General features: G+C 40.8%; 1 protein-coding gene across 12 annotated transcripts in view; it reads left to right on the forward strand.

Moving 5' to 3' along the window:
- ZHX3 (zinc fingers and homeoboxes 3) overlaps positions 1 to 15,210 on the forward strand; it is a 147,920-nt gene that overhangs the window by 73,275 nt on the left and 59,435 nt on the right. For 11 of the 12 annotated variants that reach the window (XR_009497457.1, XR_009497459.1, XR_009497458.1 and 8 more), the window contains one exon: positions 740 to 842. The gene's annotated coding sequence lies outside the window, so the exon portion shown is untranslated. Of the gene's footprint in view, positions 1 to 739; positions 856 to 15,210 lie in introns of those variants that run through there. The other variant, XM_059895800.1, reaches the window with a different exon arrangement.

Genomic DNA, 15,210 nt, shown 5'->3' on the forward strand with positions numbered 1-15,210 from the left:
CTTAGCCTGGAGCTCAGTCTAGACCATTTTTTTTTTACCTCTAGAATCCATGTGAGGAAAACCCCAGGGCTTTGAATGGAAGAGCATCAGAAAATAGCACATCCTTAATGGTACTCACCCTTGAAGTTGTACGGCTACGCATCAATTAATTTTTTAAAATATTATTTAGTTATTTATTTATTTGGTTGTGTCGGGTCTTAGTTGCGGCAGGCGGGCTCCTTAGTTGTGGCTCGTGGGCTCCTTAGTTGTGGCATGTGAACTCTTAGTTGCGGCATGCATGTGGGATCTAGTTCCCTGACTATGGATCGAACCTGGGCCCCCTGCATTGGGAGCGAGAAGTCTTAACCACTGTGCCATCAGGGAAGTCCCACACATCAGTTAATTTGATCATTTCTGCTAAGCCATCTCAAACTTAGCCAGGAGAGAAAGGTGGAAACTCATTGGTGGAAAGAGATTTTAATGAATCATCTTGTTCTGATCTATCATCAGAGACAATCAAGTTTGCCTTTTTTCCATTGATATTTTTCAGTTACTACTAACATTTTTAATCATTTAAAATTGCTCATTTGTATTTTAGTGACCTCTTCTTACTCTCCCCACCGCCTTGGTTTTTCTGTTTGTGTATAGTTCTGGAGAAAATGAGTTAGGAAAGGAGATTGATGAGATTGGATAGCTCAGCATCCTAAAATACACTTTATCTCTTTTCTCATGAAGTGAGGATATGTCACTTCTTTTGCAGGACTGGATACAACTGCAGAAGCAACAAGTGAACCTTTAAAGATGCATATGGGGCTGCACAAAGAGAAGAGAGAAACTGGAGAAACCAAGGAAATGAGGAAAAAGTATGTTTCCTGGGTAAATAGTACACTTCTGAATTTAGGTTTCTTGCCATATCAATTACCATTACTTTGTCATGCCTAAGTCTTTATGGCTGTATTTAATCTTTGTATTGCTGTTAAACATTCTTTATTTTCTCCTTCCTTGATTTTATTGCTGAGCTCTTTGATCAAATGATTCTTTTAATCATTTGGATTAATCTAAAAATATCTGTATTGAATATACAATTTAGGTGACTTCTTGGATCACTTGATAGGAACCTGTTATATCTTAGGTTGACCACTGGGTATTATAAAAGTAGAGTTGTGTGTTGTGTCTCTTGTGATGTGCAGGTTTAGTTCAAGGTCAATTTTTTAGTCTGAGTGCAAAACATACTTCTGCTTTATTAAATGACTGACTTGAAAAACACTGGTTTGAATACCAAATTATCCAAGCCATGTTCTCAGGCTATAGGATGTGTGGTACTGCTCTCTGGAATATGAAAATTAATACTACAGACAAAGCTGACTGGCCAATAATTAATGTAAATAAGCATAGCCTCCCCTTGATGAACTAGATGTGCCCTAGTAAAGTTATATACTCATATATGTATATACATATACATCTATACATATACATATATGAGTTGGGAACTCAGTTTATTCTGTTATTGAGCCACTCACAGGCTTAGATTTTGAGGGGTTTTGTTGTTAAAGTTTTTTAAATAAAGGAAATTTACTACCTTATTTATCATTATAAAGTTAAGAACCTTTCTGAGTAGAACTTTTTGGAAAGAAAGGAGAGGAAATGGAGTCAGGGTCATTGCTGGTATATAATGGAAGTTCTGTGCACAGCAGCCTGACTTGGACAACTCCATGGCAACATCACTCCCTCCCCACAAGCCTGGGCCACCCAGCCCATGGGAATTTCCTCACAACTGTCACTTGTGGAACTTCCTGTCTCATGGTGGATTGTGGCAGGCCTGCTGTTAGATAGAAGGTATATTCCAGTTTTCTCATTCTTTAACTTTGAGTTGGAAGGTGGAGTAAAAACTATTTAATGGCCTTTGTATATCAATCCTCTAAACTAAAAACGGCATAAGACAAGTTTATTACAAGTGCACTTGTGCACACATTTTCTAGTGCTCACCTTCACACCGACTCTGCGTCAGTCACACTGACCTCCTTACGGTTCTTCAGTCAGTCGTGGAATCTTCTCCTCCCAGGTAGCCACGTGGCTCCTGGCCGCCTTCTCCTTCAGGTCTCTGCTGTGGGGTCAAAGTGAATGTGAAGGCCAAAGCCAAATTGGAATCACCAGGAATTTTCTGTGATGTCAGTCTCCCTACCTACTCCCTGGCAGCACTGAGCCACCTCGCCTAGCTCCAGCTTCCCTCCTTTCTCCCGCTCCACTCTTCCTACCTATCAAATGTGATGTTTTGTTTATTCTACACATCATGCTTTTTCTGTTTCACCTTTAAGATCTTTTAAAATTAATCTTTCACTTTCAAAGGCACATACCATTTGACTCAGCAATTGCATTTCTAGGAATTGGTCTCACATGTGACCTCACACAGATATGCAAGTAATCTTGAACATCCTCAGCCTCTGTTAAATCTTCATGCATGCTTCTGATTTCAGTAGCACTTGGACTGAGACTAATTATCTCTTGCTGCCACTGTTCCGCTGTTGCCATGGGTCATGTCCCCGTCCAATAACTGGGGCGGCTGCCTGCCTCTTTGCCTGAACTGCAGTGGACTGGAGACTCTGGCACAGGAGCTAACTATGTCCCCTTTCGGGCTTCTTCTTTTGCACTCCTGTTGCCTTACAGCAATCTTTCTCTTCCCATTTGCGAATATTACAAATGGTTTTGCGTTGCGTTTTTTAGACACTTAGATAATTACTTATAGAGTAGTGGTATCTCGACTTAGCTGCACATTAGAATCAACTTAGAAGCGTTATAAATTACTAATGTCTCGTCCCACCACCAGAGATGCTGAGGCAGTTTGTCTGGGGTGAGTTGTAAGCATTGGCATTTAAAAAATCTGCCAGGGTGATTTTCACTGCGGTCAAGTTTGAGGACCAGAAATAGTGTTGATTTTTCTATACTGGTGATGACTTTGGTCACTTTAAGCTCATCGTAACCATTCAAGTGATTCCTTTGGGTTTGCAAGTTACAGTGGTATTATATATATTAAAAATTTTGCCTTTTCCTTTATTGTATTTGTATTTCTTACTCGTTTTCATGTTGCTTTGTATTGGAAGGCACTTCTGATCCTATATTAATTAACAGTGATGATAAAATGCTGCTTCACTTTGTGCCTGTTTTTAATGACTGCATGTCTCATTTCTTCCTTGAAGTATACTGTTGACATTTGGTTTTAAATAGATACTCTAAAAAGGGTAAGAAAGTATACCTTTATTATCAGTTTTAGAATTTTAAAATTAAGAATATCTGTTGGAGTTTAACAAATGAATTTTTGGTATCTGATGACATGACACAATTTAAAATTTTAACCTATTCCTAGATTCTATTTACTGTTTTTTTTTATTTTTGAGCATAAATTTTAAGTACACTTCATCTGTAGTTTTCTCTCTTCATTTTCTCTGCCAGTTTTAGAATTGGGTTCATAGAATGAACTAGATAATCTATATCATGACCTTTTTTAGATATGTTTTCAATAATATGTTTTGTTTGTTTCTGGAGAGTTTGAAATGATCCACTAATAAACCATCGGGGCGAGTTGCTTTGGGGGCGGGGGTGTAGTTATTTATTTTTTCAAAGATGTTGGTCAAGTATTTTAGAATCTTTGTTTTCTGACAATACTTAAAGCAATGCTTGTCCTCTGTTCTTTTTTTTAATAGTCTATAAATTTCTTGTGCAGTGATTTTGTTATATTTTCTAATTTCATTATTATTTCAGAGCTCTGTTATTTCAAGCAGAATGTTGTCGGATTTTGTCTTCTGTTCAACCAATCTTGAAGATTCTATAACTTATGTGTGAATTTAACGTCTTTAATTTATGGTTGCTTTTGCATTTGTTATGTTTTCTATGTATAATTCGTTTCTTAATTTTTGTATTGCTTAGTTGTCTCTTTCCTGTTACACCTTCTGTTTTATGGAGTGTCCTTTTCTTCTTTTTAACTTTAAGACAAAATTTAAACATGAACAATTCTCTTAGTGCTAAAAATAACATTTGTTCCCTAAATTTATTTACTATCATCAAAGCAAAAGCAGGAACTTTCCTTTCCTTCCATATAAGGAAACTCAGTTTCTCCCTGTTTTGGCATCCCCTCTTTGTACTTCTCATCTACCCCAGATATTTTTACCCTTCACATTTTACATTTGTTCTGTGAGGTGCACTAATTCTTCTAGGTTTCAGCCTGATACTCATAAGTATTTTGTTATTCTTGATTAAGTTAGTTAACAACCACTTAAGCCTCACTCTGAGCTGGACAGACACTGAGCTAGGTGCAGTAGATACAAAGAGAAAGGTAGCTCTGTCCTTGCCTTCAAGGTCCCTTTCTGGTTGAGGAGGTGGCATGCATGCAAACCCACAATGGCGAAAGATGTGATGTGTCAGGTGTCCTGGAGACACAGGGAGGGAGGGGATGATGTTCGGTGAGTCAGCGAAGGCATCCTGAATGCTGAGTGTTACTGTGCCAGTAGGGCTTTGTGGGATAGAGGATAAAGCGAATGGGCAAAAGCCTAAAGGTACCTAAGTGGCTGGAGATGAGACTGGACAAAGGGATGCTGGGGCCAGATTGCGAAGCACCTTGAATGCCTGGCCAATGAGTTTCGGCTTTCCGCGGCCCCACCAGAAAGGTTTTAAAGCAGGGGAGTACTCTGTTCAAGCCTGTTTTTAGGAAGATAACTCTGGCTGTCATGTGACGCACGGACTGCAGGGAGGAAGTCAGTTGAGCAGCTGTGGCAGTCATCCAGGTAAGAGATGATGAGAACTTAAGCAAGGTGGAGGCAGCGGTGATGGAGAAGATGAGGTGTTTTGAGGCGGAATCTAAAAATACTAGTTCCTGACTCAGGTGAGATTGGGATTAGAGGATGACTTAGAGGGTTTTCTTGTTTGTTTGTTTTAGGGAAGGTAATAACAGACGGTGGAAATATCGACTACCTTATGTCACAGGGTGGATGTTGTGGAGGGGGTCGCAGAGACTACTTTGGAGAGAGACAGAGCATTTTAGGACTTCCTGAGTTTAAAAAATTGTCAACAGATCTAGGAAAACATATCTAGGAGTCATTGGAAATATGAGTTAGAAACTCAGTTGAGATGTAGGGGCTGGAGATAAAGGTTGTGAGATATACTTGCTCCAAGGAGGAGGTCAAAGCCATGGAATAGATATAAAGTTCCCCCTGTTAGAGCATGTAGGCAGAAAAAAGGGCTTCGGTTGGCCTCCTGGCCAAGACCAGTCTTTATGTGCAGGAAGTCAAAATGTACTGAGCCCTGTAATACATGTCCTGCACGGGGTGGTGAGAGCTTTTTCAGATGGCTTACTTTATCTTTTTAATAGCTCTGTGTGTAGAAATTATTACTACCCTACTTCGTGGGCCAGGAAACTAAGGCTCCAAGGCACTGTTACTAAGCTAGTAAGTGGGATTGCAAACCAGGCCTGAATGCCAAGCTGAAGCTAGAGGAAGAGGTAGGGGAGAAGCAGAAAAGAGTGGTGTGGAAGAGATGGTTTCCTACGAGGGGCAGTGGCCAGCAGTGGCCATTCACCCAGAGGATCCAGTAGGATAAGGATAAGGAGAAGCTCAGCCACTGGTTTTCTCAGTTAGAAAATTGATAGTGATCCCACCGTGCTCAGTCCACAGGGTATGGAGGTCAGCTCACACTGGAGTCAGACCAGCTGAGGAAATGCAGACAGCGCTGTTGACCGCAGCTCTTGGAGACATCTTGGTGGTAGAGGAATGACAAGAGCATCTGGCCTAGGGGGTTGGCATCATTTTGTTTGTTTAGAGATGACAGCTTGAAGTATTCTGATTCACTCATCTCTTTTCCTTTGAGGTCTTATATTTTAGATCGCCTTGTCTCTGGGCTTCTGTTACTTAAAAAAAAAAAAAAAATCAGAAGTAACTGCTGGATTCCCTTTCACATAGCCTGCTTGTTTAACTTGTCAACTTGGAGTCCTTTTCTACGCATTGTTTTCAGATGTTTCCAGGCTGTTGTCTTAGTGACCCACTTTGATTGCTAATTATGTGTGCGATCCTGAGAGCCCCTTCTTGTTTCTTCTCTCAGGTCTTTCCATTCTGGAAGTGGTTTTCATCTGTCATGTGAATCTTTTGCTCAGTTCAGCTTCGCCCGGAACTTGAATTCATGGACTGTCTCTCTCTTCTAGATGATAGTGTGTTCTTGCATTCTCTGACAATAGGAGAGCATAGTGCTAAGAGCCTGCGCTCTGGAACTAGGCTTGCCTGGGTTCATATTCTGGCTCTACCAGCTACTAGCTGAGTGACCTTGAGCAAGTTACTTTTTGTAACTTCTTTGTGCCTCATTTTCCTTATCTGTAAACTGGAGGCAATAATAATACCTCCTAGCAAGGACTGTGATGAGAGTTGAATGAACTAGTGCACGTAACGGGCTTAGAAGGCACAGCGTCCAGTGCGAGTCGTGTGTTCCACCATTGTTAGCTGTTCCTGTTGTTGTTATTGTTCTGGGGGAAAATAGTGGGAGAGGTAATAACCTTTTCCTGATTGTATTTGGGCCACGCAAATAAGTGATAAATTTACAGTCTGTTGGTGCCTCACTTGGTAAACTGGAAATAGGCAAATCGTGGGGACCAAGTAGCAGTCCTTCCGGTCATTAAGGAATTCATCAGTGAACACTTTGAACCTTTGTCCACATGTGGCATCTGGGGTTGCAGATGTCTACTGTGTGACCTCACCTTCCCCATGGCTGTGTTCAGTTGACTTCCATTAAACACAGACCATAACATTTTTACCTCTACCTTTCTGAATAGTTCTTCCCAAAAAATGTTATTTAATTTTGCTCATCGCATCAGCAAATAACAGATGCTGGGCAAACCAGCACACAAATTAAGTAACTTTCCTGAAGTCCATGGTGGGGCTGGGACTTAATGAATAAGCCCATGGTATCTGACTCCAGTGGTATTAAAAGAGGAAAAGAGGTTCACTGGTACCTATATATCTGTATCTATATCTACATTTATACAGAGAGTTGCTATTTTAGTTTAGGCTGCTGTAACAAAATAAGGGTGGCTTATAAACAAAAGACATTTTTTTCTCACTGTCCTGGTGGCTGGGTGCCAGCATGGTCGGGTTCTGGTGAGGGCCCTCTTCCGGGTTGCAGATGGCCTTTTTCTTCTTGTAGCCTCGCATGGTGGAGAGGGGTGAGAGAGCTCTTTTGGGTTCCTTTGATAAGGGCACTAATCCCATTCATGAGGGTTCCACTGTGATGACCTAATTATCTCCCAAAGGCCCCATGTCCTCATACCATCACATTGGGGGTTAGAATTCCAACATGAATTTGGAGGGAGGGAGACACAAACGTTCAGTCCATAATAGGTACCAATCTCTAAAGCCATGTTTATGAACATGCCATATTTTCTTTGACAATGAAGATGTGCTATTTTTACAAGTAGAAGAAAAATAAATCTCATTGAACAAACAAAAAAGTAATAACAAAGTGTTTGCATGACAAACATAATAAGGGGAAATACTATCAACTAACCTCTTGGAGTTTTTAAGGAAAGCGAGCAGGCTTGTGAATGAGGGAGCCAGTAATCCTTTAAGAAACCTTTGCCAGAAATTTGCGTAGTCTCAAATCAACTCCTTCAACTTATTTATTATCTATAAAGGAAAGAAAAGGTAGTAACTTTACAGTGCAGAAAGCACCTTAGCCAAGAGATCAAGGTCAGCATCACCAGTAATAAGACAAGCAACATCAATGAACCCCATGATATGATGCACTAAGAAGAACCCAACATCATTTCTGTGGCATTTTTGCCAGAAATGCATAACCTCAGTGTAATCATGAGAAAACATCAGGCAAACCCAAATCAAGGGACATTCAACAAAATAACTGATTAATACTTTTGAAAAGTGTCAAGGGCATGAATAACAAGGAAGACTGAGAAGCTGTCACAGACCACAGGAGACTAAGAAATAACGATGAAATACAGTGGAGATCCTGGATAGGATCCTGGGACAGAAAAAGGACATTAGTAGAAAAAAACTGGTGCAATATGAATAAGATCTTTGGTTTAGTTAATAGTACTGTGCCAATATTAATGCCCTGGTTCTGTTCAGTTACTATGGTTATGTAAGATTTGGGGAAGCTGGGTCAGGGACATAAGGAAACTCTCTGTACTATTTTTGCAACTTTTCTGTAAGTCTAAAATTAGCTCAAAATTTAAAAATTTCTGTTTTTTCTCTATCTCATTTTTCTTTTAAGTAAAAAGCCATCATGGGATAGAGAAACTGTTTGATTCTGGGTAGAAACTGTCTTAAGAAGAGGAAAGAAAGCTTAGAGTTATGGTCCCTTCTCCAAGTGGGTAAATGTTAATGATGACCTCTCACAGTGTTGCCTCGAGGCTCATTCCAGATATGTTGAATTTCCTAGACCTTTTTAAAGGGTACAGTAGTAAAAAGCTATGCTGATGGGAAATTTTTCTGAAAATTTTATGAGGCCAAGCAGATAGAAAATTAGACAATGCAAGATACTGCACTTAAGGAAAAAAAAAAATCCAAACCAGTCTTAAACAGAGCCATGGGTGGGTATCACTTAGTACCCTGGGGTTCTCTGAAGATACTGCTCAGCATTTGCTGCTGAGCCCAAAATGGCCTGAAAATTGGTACACATCCATGCAGAGATGACCAGATCCAACTGATCCTCTGGAGGCATATGGAGATGAAAGTCCCTCTTTGGTCATTAGAGGCCAAATTAAAGCCCTATAAACAGAAAATTCTTAAAAGCAAGGGGTTTATGACTTGTTCAAATGAAGAATGCTGCAAAGGGACACCAGATTGGGAGTCTGCATGGAGCCTGGGAAGGGTTTGGAGGGTTGGACTCCGTCAGAGTACATCTCGCTCTGTCCACAGGAGGCGAGGTGCCACAGTGGCCTGGGGCAAACATTCTGCTTGCTGCAAAGCTGGGCTTGCTACATGTGTAGGTTGAAAACCTTCTTAGAAGTTCTAAATTTGTTCCTCAGGCAACCACCTGATTAGGGATTCTGTTTCCCAGGTGCCCTCATGTTAGGAAAGGACAATTCTGGGTAAATTTCAGAAGCAGTGGGGCTCCTGGAAAGCTATACCCCCTCTAAAATGGGGGGGTGGGGTGAGATCTAATGTGTCTCCATTGAGTTTGGTTGGAATTAAACCAATTCTACCCCCACTCAATTAAGAATTTAATAATCTCAGTGAACTAAAACAAATCATATTTCTGAACTTATAAAGCTGGGGACGAGATCATTTACTTATTGAGTTAACAGATATTTTGTGAGCACCCTTTGCAGGCCAGGCACTGAATTAGGCCCTAGAACACAGAGGAGCAAGACAGCTGAGCTCCTCACAGAGCCCGCAGGCCAGGAGACTGTGCCTCTGAGCCGGAACCAGCCAGCGCACCAGCCCACTCAAAGGTGCCTCCGCTCAGTCCGCCTGCCGGGCTTCCCTGGTGGCGCAGTGGTTGAGAATCTGCCTGCCAATGCAGGGGACACGGGTTCGGGCCCTGGTCTGGGAAGATCCCACATGCCACAGAGCAACTGGGCCCGTGAGCCACAATTACTGAGCCTGCGCGTCTGGAGCCTGTGCTCCGCAACAAGAGAGGCCGCGATGGTGAGAGGCCCGCGCACCGCGATGAGGAGTGGCCCCCACTTGCCGCAACTAGAGAAAGCCCTCGCGCAGAAACGAGGACCCAACACAGCCATAAATAAATACATAAAAAAATAAAAGAACGTGAATTTCTAAAAAAAAAAAAAAAAAAGGTGCCTACGCTAAAAGGACCTGGTTCACACTAAGATAAAAGTTTCCTTGTATATAATCCCGTAACTTTTAAACCTCACTGTATATATTTTATGTTATTTTAATTTCCTTCCAATAGTGCTAGAAAGAAAAGGTGTTTTCATGTGTGGTTCATATATTTAAATTACATAATTTGGAAGCAGCATTTGCTGCCTTTAATCGTAAAACCTTCCCCGTCCCCTGGCCGCTCCCCTCGGGCTCTGATGCTGAAGACGCTTGGGTAAGGCTTAGCGGGCTTGCTCAGTGCCTACGGGCATCAGAAATGTGTTTACCAAGGCAGAGCGAGCTCTGAGAGGCGCACCGCAGCCAGCTGGCAGCATCCAAAGGGAGCCAGCCCTTCGCTGCTGCTGCCTGGACTTTTCTCCCTTCCTGAATTTAATCTCTTGGGTCAGATTCCAAACTGAACCTCAAAGCAATGAACCAGTTAGAGTGGTGCTAACTAACTTGATTCCACAACACTGTTAGTAAGCTTTTCCCTGGCCCTCCCTCCAGAGGCTGTGGGCCTTCTTATCCAGTAGAGATGCCTTGAATTGGTAAAATAGTTATTGTAATGAATTTTTAGTTACTTTATATAAAGAGTGCAGTGGATAAATGATTAGCAGTATTTGTTATTTATCAGATAGAAAAATCAAGAATTTTTTTTTTTTTTTGGTCAACAATTAATTTTGAAGACTCACCTCTTCTAACCCATGGAATATATGAATGGATGATCATTTTTTCAAAGTACTTTTGTGAACAAAGTCCACATTCATCAGTAGAGCTTTCTGCCATCTGATCCCAATCTCTTTCCAGCCTCAAATCTTTTAACCCGCCCCTACCTATCTTTTATTAAGTTCTAGTAGGCTCTTTGTACCATGTATTTTCACATTACCAACCTTTTTCTTCCCCTTCTCTGCCTTCAGGTTCCACATCATCCAGTGCCACTACCTTGAGGCCTTCCTTGTTCATTATCATCAGTCTGTTTTTCCGGTATCCCAAGCCCATAGTAGCACGTCCCCTATGGCACACATCACACACCACTTTGTGATGCTTCTGTTGACATGGCCTTCTCCTCTCCTGGATAATCAACTCCTTGAGGTGTCAGGGACTTATGCATTCCATTCATCTTCATATTCTCTAAATATCCAGCATAGTGAGTTTGCTCACATTGATTGAGTGCTTATACAGTTCCAGCCACTGTCTAAGCATTTTGTATATATTATCATGTTGAATTGTCTTAATAACCCCATGAAAGAGAACACTTATCCCTTTTTCACAGAATAGGAGACTGGGGCACAGAAAGGTTAAGGATTTTGCCCAAAGCTACAAAGTGGTAGAGTTGGAATTTGAACCCAAGCAGTCAGTTAGGGGTCAGGGCTTCTAGTCACTACTTGCTACTAGAATAATACACTATAATGCCCGGGCTCTTTATGTAATACTGACATAATCAGAGCTAGCTTTTATTGAGCACCAGCTACAGGGCAGGTACTGAGCTTAAGCGTTACACGTTTATCATCTTAATCCTCACAGAAACCCCATAAGGCACATGTAGTTATTATTCCACAGATGAGGAAACGTATTCAGAGGGCTTGGGGTTAAGCAACTTGTACTAGGCGATTCTGTGGTGTGTGCCTAGGAAGTGTTGGCAGGTAAATGATCAAATGGATGAATGAAGATAGGGAGAGGGTTCGGGAAGAGAACTAATGTGTATTGAGTGCCTTCCATTCTTTTCCATAGCATGTGTTTTCCCAACATTTTATTATGAAAAATTTCAAACATACTGCAAAATTGAAAGGATTTTACAGTGGGCAGCCATCCACCCACCACCAGGTTTGACCATTAACATTTTACTCTGTGCTTCCTATTTCTCTGTCCAGCCGTCTGTCCATCCTATTTTTTATGCATTCCCTCTCAGTGCTTCGGCATGCATATCACTAAGTAGAGGTCATTATTTGTTTATAGTTTGTTTTTTCTTTTGAGGTAAGATTGGTACATTTCATTGTAGTTAAATTTTAACTGTACATTTGCTGAGTTTTGACAAATGCATACACCTGTGTAACCCAAACTCCTACGAGGGTATCATTACCCAGAAAGTTGCCTCATATCCCTTCCCAGTCAGTGCCCACCCCTACTTCCCAGCAGAGTGTCTACTGTTTTTATGTTGTATTTTTATGTGCTTTTTTTTGTTCCATAAGAATTTAAGGTGACTCATTTAGGTCCATAAAAACATAAAGCATAAATCATAAACGAGAAGTAGTTGGAAAAAAAGAAACTAAGGTAGGAATGTTAAATGGATCCAAGAGAGCACCTATGATATGCTAGGCACTTTTATAAGTAATATATTACTTAATCCTCATAGGAGGTATGCATACTTATTTCCATTTTATAGATGAAGAGGCTGCAAAGTTATGTGGCTAATAAGTAATAGGGATACTCTTTGACTTCAGAGTCCATGCTTTTTCCACTCTAGCCCCCAAAAAGCAAGACAACAGGCAAATCAAAAGTTTATTTAAAAAGTTAACATGGTCACCAATACGTGCTCAAGTATTTGTAAAATTGTGTTACCTCATCATGTGCATAGTTTAGATATGGGAGATGGCAAAGGCAGAGGCACTGAAATAGTCCTGCAGAGTTTGCAAAGTGCTGTAAAATCAAGGTTGGCTTTGAGTTATCCTATATGGCCATAGAGATGGGATTCCATGTCCTCAGTAAGAGAAAAAGGCAACTTTTCCAGAATTGGTCATAACAGTGGGAAGTCTTGAAATGGTCCCATTGCCTGTTAAATCAACAAGGAAGCATCTTATACGTGAAGGAGGCTTGGTTTCGACTTTGACTTTAAGAGGGTTTGTTTATTCATTGCATTAAGAAAGGGTAAAGGTAATCTTTGGTAAAAGAATTACAGATCTCTAATAGGGAATCTTAGAAATCATTATATCTGCTACCTTCTGCATTCTATGTTGAATCTGCTTTATGATAATAGATTGTATATACAAATAAAGGGTAAGGAAGAATTGAAGATTACTTTGAGTTTTCTTACTTGAAATGCCAGAAAAAGGATTGGGTCTGTTATAGTAGGAAGCTTATCACTGGGCTCCTGGATAAAATTAGAGAGAGACTTTGAAAAAGGAAGGAAGACAGGGGTGTTAAATTGATACCGACTTGGCAATATCAAATAGAAGAATTTCCTCTTCTGTACTGTGGCCTCCAGCGTGGTGGGATGATCCTCGTGTTAGGCTCTGTTGGGCTGTGAGGACCAAGACATGCTTGTGTGGCCTTGGGTGATGGAGTGAAGAAACATGGGACCCAACTCGGTGGTCAGGCCTGTGGAGACTTACAGCAGTGACTCTGGAGACCACTGGACATGAGGCAGGTTTCTAACAGTCCTACTCTGCTGTCCCTATCTGTCAGTTCCCTCCCCCTCACTACCCCCATCTCCTGGATCCCATGTACAAAGCTTGCAGAGAGAACACTTTCTGAGTCTTCCAGGCCTTCTGCCGTGTACCTTTGGTCCTCTGGGGGGCAGGAAAGGGAGAGGCAGCCAGCTCACCAGTAGAAAGAGCCACGTTAATGGTGGCTGCCCATGATAAATATTAGTTCTTCCTCCCCAGGCAGCAGCAGTTATCTTTTTTTTTTATTTGATAACTGTATCTTTTTTTTTTTTAACATCTTTATTGGAGTATAACTGCTTTACAATGGTGTGTTAGTTTCTGCTTTATAACAAAGTGAATCAGCTATACATATACATATATCCCCATATCTCCTCCCTCTTGCATCTCGCTCCCACCCTCCCTATCCCACCCCTCTAGGTGGTCACAAAGCACCAAGCTGATCTCCCTGTGCTATGTGGCTGCTTCCCACTAGCTACCTGTCTTACAGTTGGTAGTATATATATGTCCATACCACTCTCTCACTTCTTCCCAGCTTACCCTTTCCCCTCCCCATGTCCTCAAGCCCATTCTCTACGTCTGCGTCTTTATTCCTGTCCTGCCCCTAGGTTCTTCAGAACGCAGCAGTTATCTTTAATAGACTGCTTTAATTGAAGAGAAGTTTTAGAACATAATGTTGTTTTCTGATTATAAAAGCCATTCGTTCTATGGTAGAAATCTGAAGAATATAAGAAAGCGTAATGAAGATAATTGAGATTCTTGCTAGTGGTACCCTAACATGCATTCTTTTTTTTTTTTTTTTTTTTTAATTTATTTATTTTTGGCTGTGTTGGGTCTTTGTTGCTGTGCATGGGCTTTCTCTAGTTGCAGCGAGCGGCGGCCACTCTTCGTTGAGGTGCACGGGCTTCTCATTATGGTGGCTTCTCGTTGCGGAGCACAGGCTCTAGGTGTGCGCGTGCTTCAGTAATTGTGGCACTCAGGCTTCAGTAGTTGTGGCTCACGGGCTCTAGAGTGCAGGCTCAGTAGTTGTGATGCATGGGCCCAGCTGCTCTGCAGCATGTGGGATCTTCCTGGACCAGGGCTCGAACCCATGTCCCCTGCATTGGCAGGCGGACTCCCAACCAGTGCGCCACCAGGGAAGCCCCCATGCATTCTTTTGAGGCATTTATTTATAAATTGTTTACATACAGTGTGAAGTCATGCTATATATACATTTTGTGTCTTGTTTTGAAAATATTTACTTATTTAATTATCATGTCTTATAAAATGTAATATTTTAAACATTTTCCTATATCATGAAAATTATTCATAAGCACAATTTAAAAGAGCTATTGATATTCCATCTACTGTATGGAGAGCACTCTGTTTTCAGCCTACTTATTGAATTTGAAGTGAGTTTCGTGTGAACAGCATATAGTTATCCATTCTGACAATTTCTACTTTTTAATTGGTGTATTTAGACCATTTACATTTAAGGTAATTATTTATATATTAGGGTTTTAATCTGCCATTTTATTATTTGTTTTGCTTCCGGTTTCCCTTTTCTTGCCTTTCTCTGGGTGACTTGAAGGTTTTAAAGGATTTTATCTTATTTGTAATGTTTTTGAGTGTATCTCTTTGTATCATTTACTTAGTGGTTGCTCTGAGTATTACAAGATACATATTTCACTTATAACAGTCTACTGGTATCAGCGTTTCACCACTTTGAGTGAAATGTGGAAACCTTACTTCCATCTAGGTCCCTTTAATCCCCACTTCTAAATATAATTATCTTGAGCATCAGGTGGTATTATAATTTTTGTTTCAGTCATTAAATATGATATAAAACTCATGAGGAGAAGGATAGTCTAGTTGTATATACTCATTCTCTTTTTCTGTTCTTTATTCCTAACTGATATGCCAAGATTTCTTCTTTTATCATTTCCTTTCTCTCTGAAGAACTTCCTTTAGCCATTCTTTAAGAGTAGGTCCTCTAGCTACACATTCTTTTAGTTTTCCTTAGTCTGAGAATGTCTTTTCCCCTCCAATCTTGAGGTATATTT

Source organism: Balaenoptera ricei, chromosome 15, assembly GCF_028023285.1.
Source record: "Balaenoptera ricei isolate mBalRic1 chromosome 15, mBalRic1.hap2, whole genome shotgun sequence".
Taxonomy (NCBI): domain Eukaryota; kingdom Metazoa; phylum Chordata; class Mammalia; order Artiodactyla; family Balaenopteridae; genus Balaenoptera; species Balaenoptera ricei.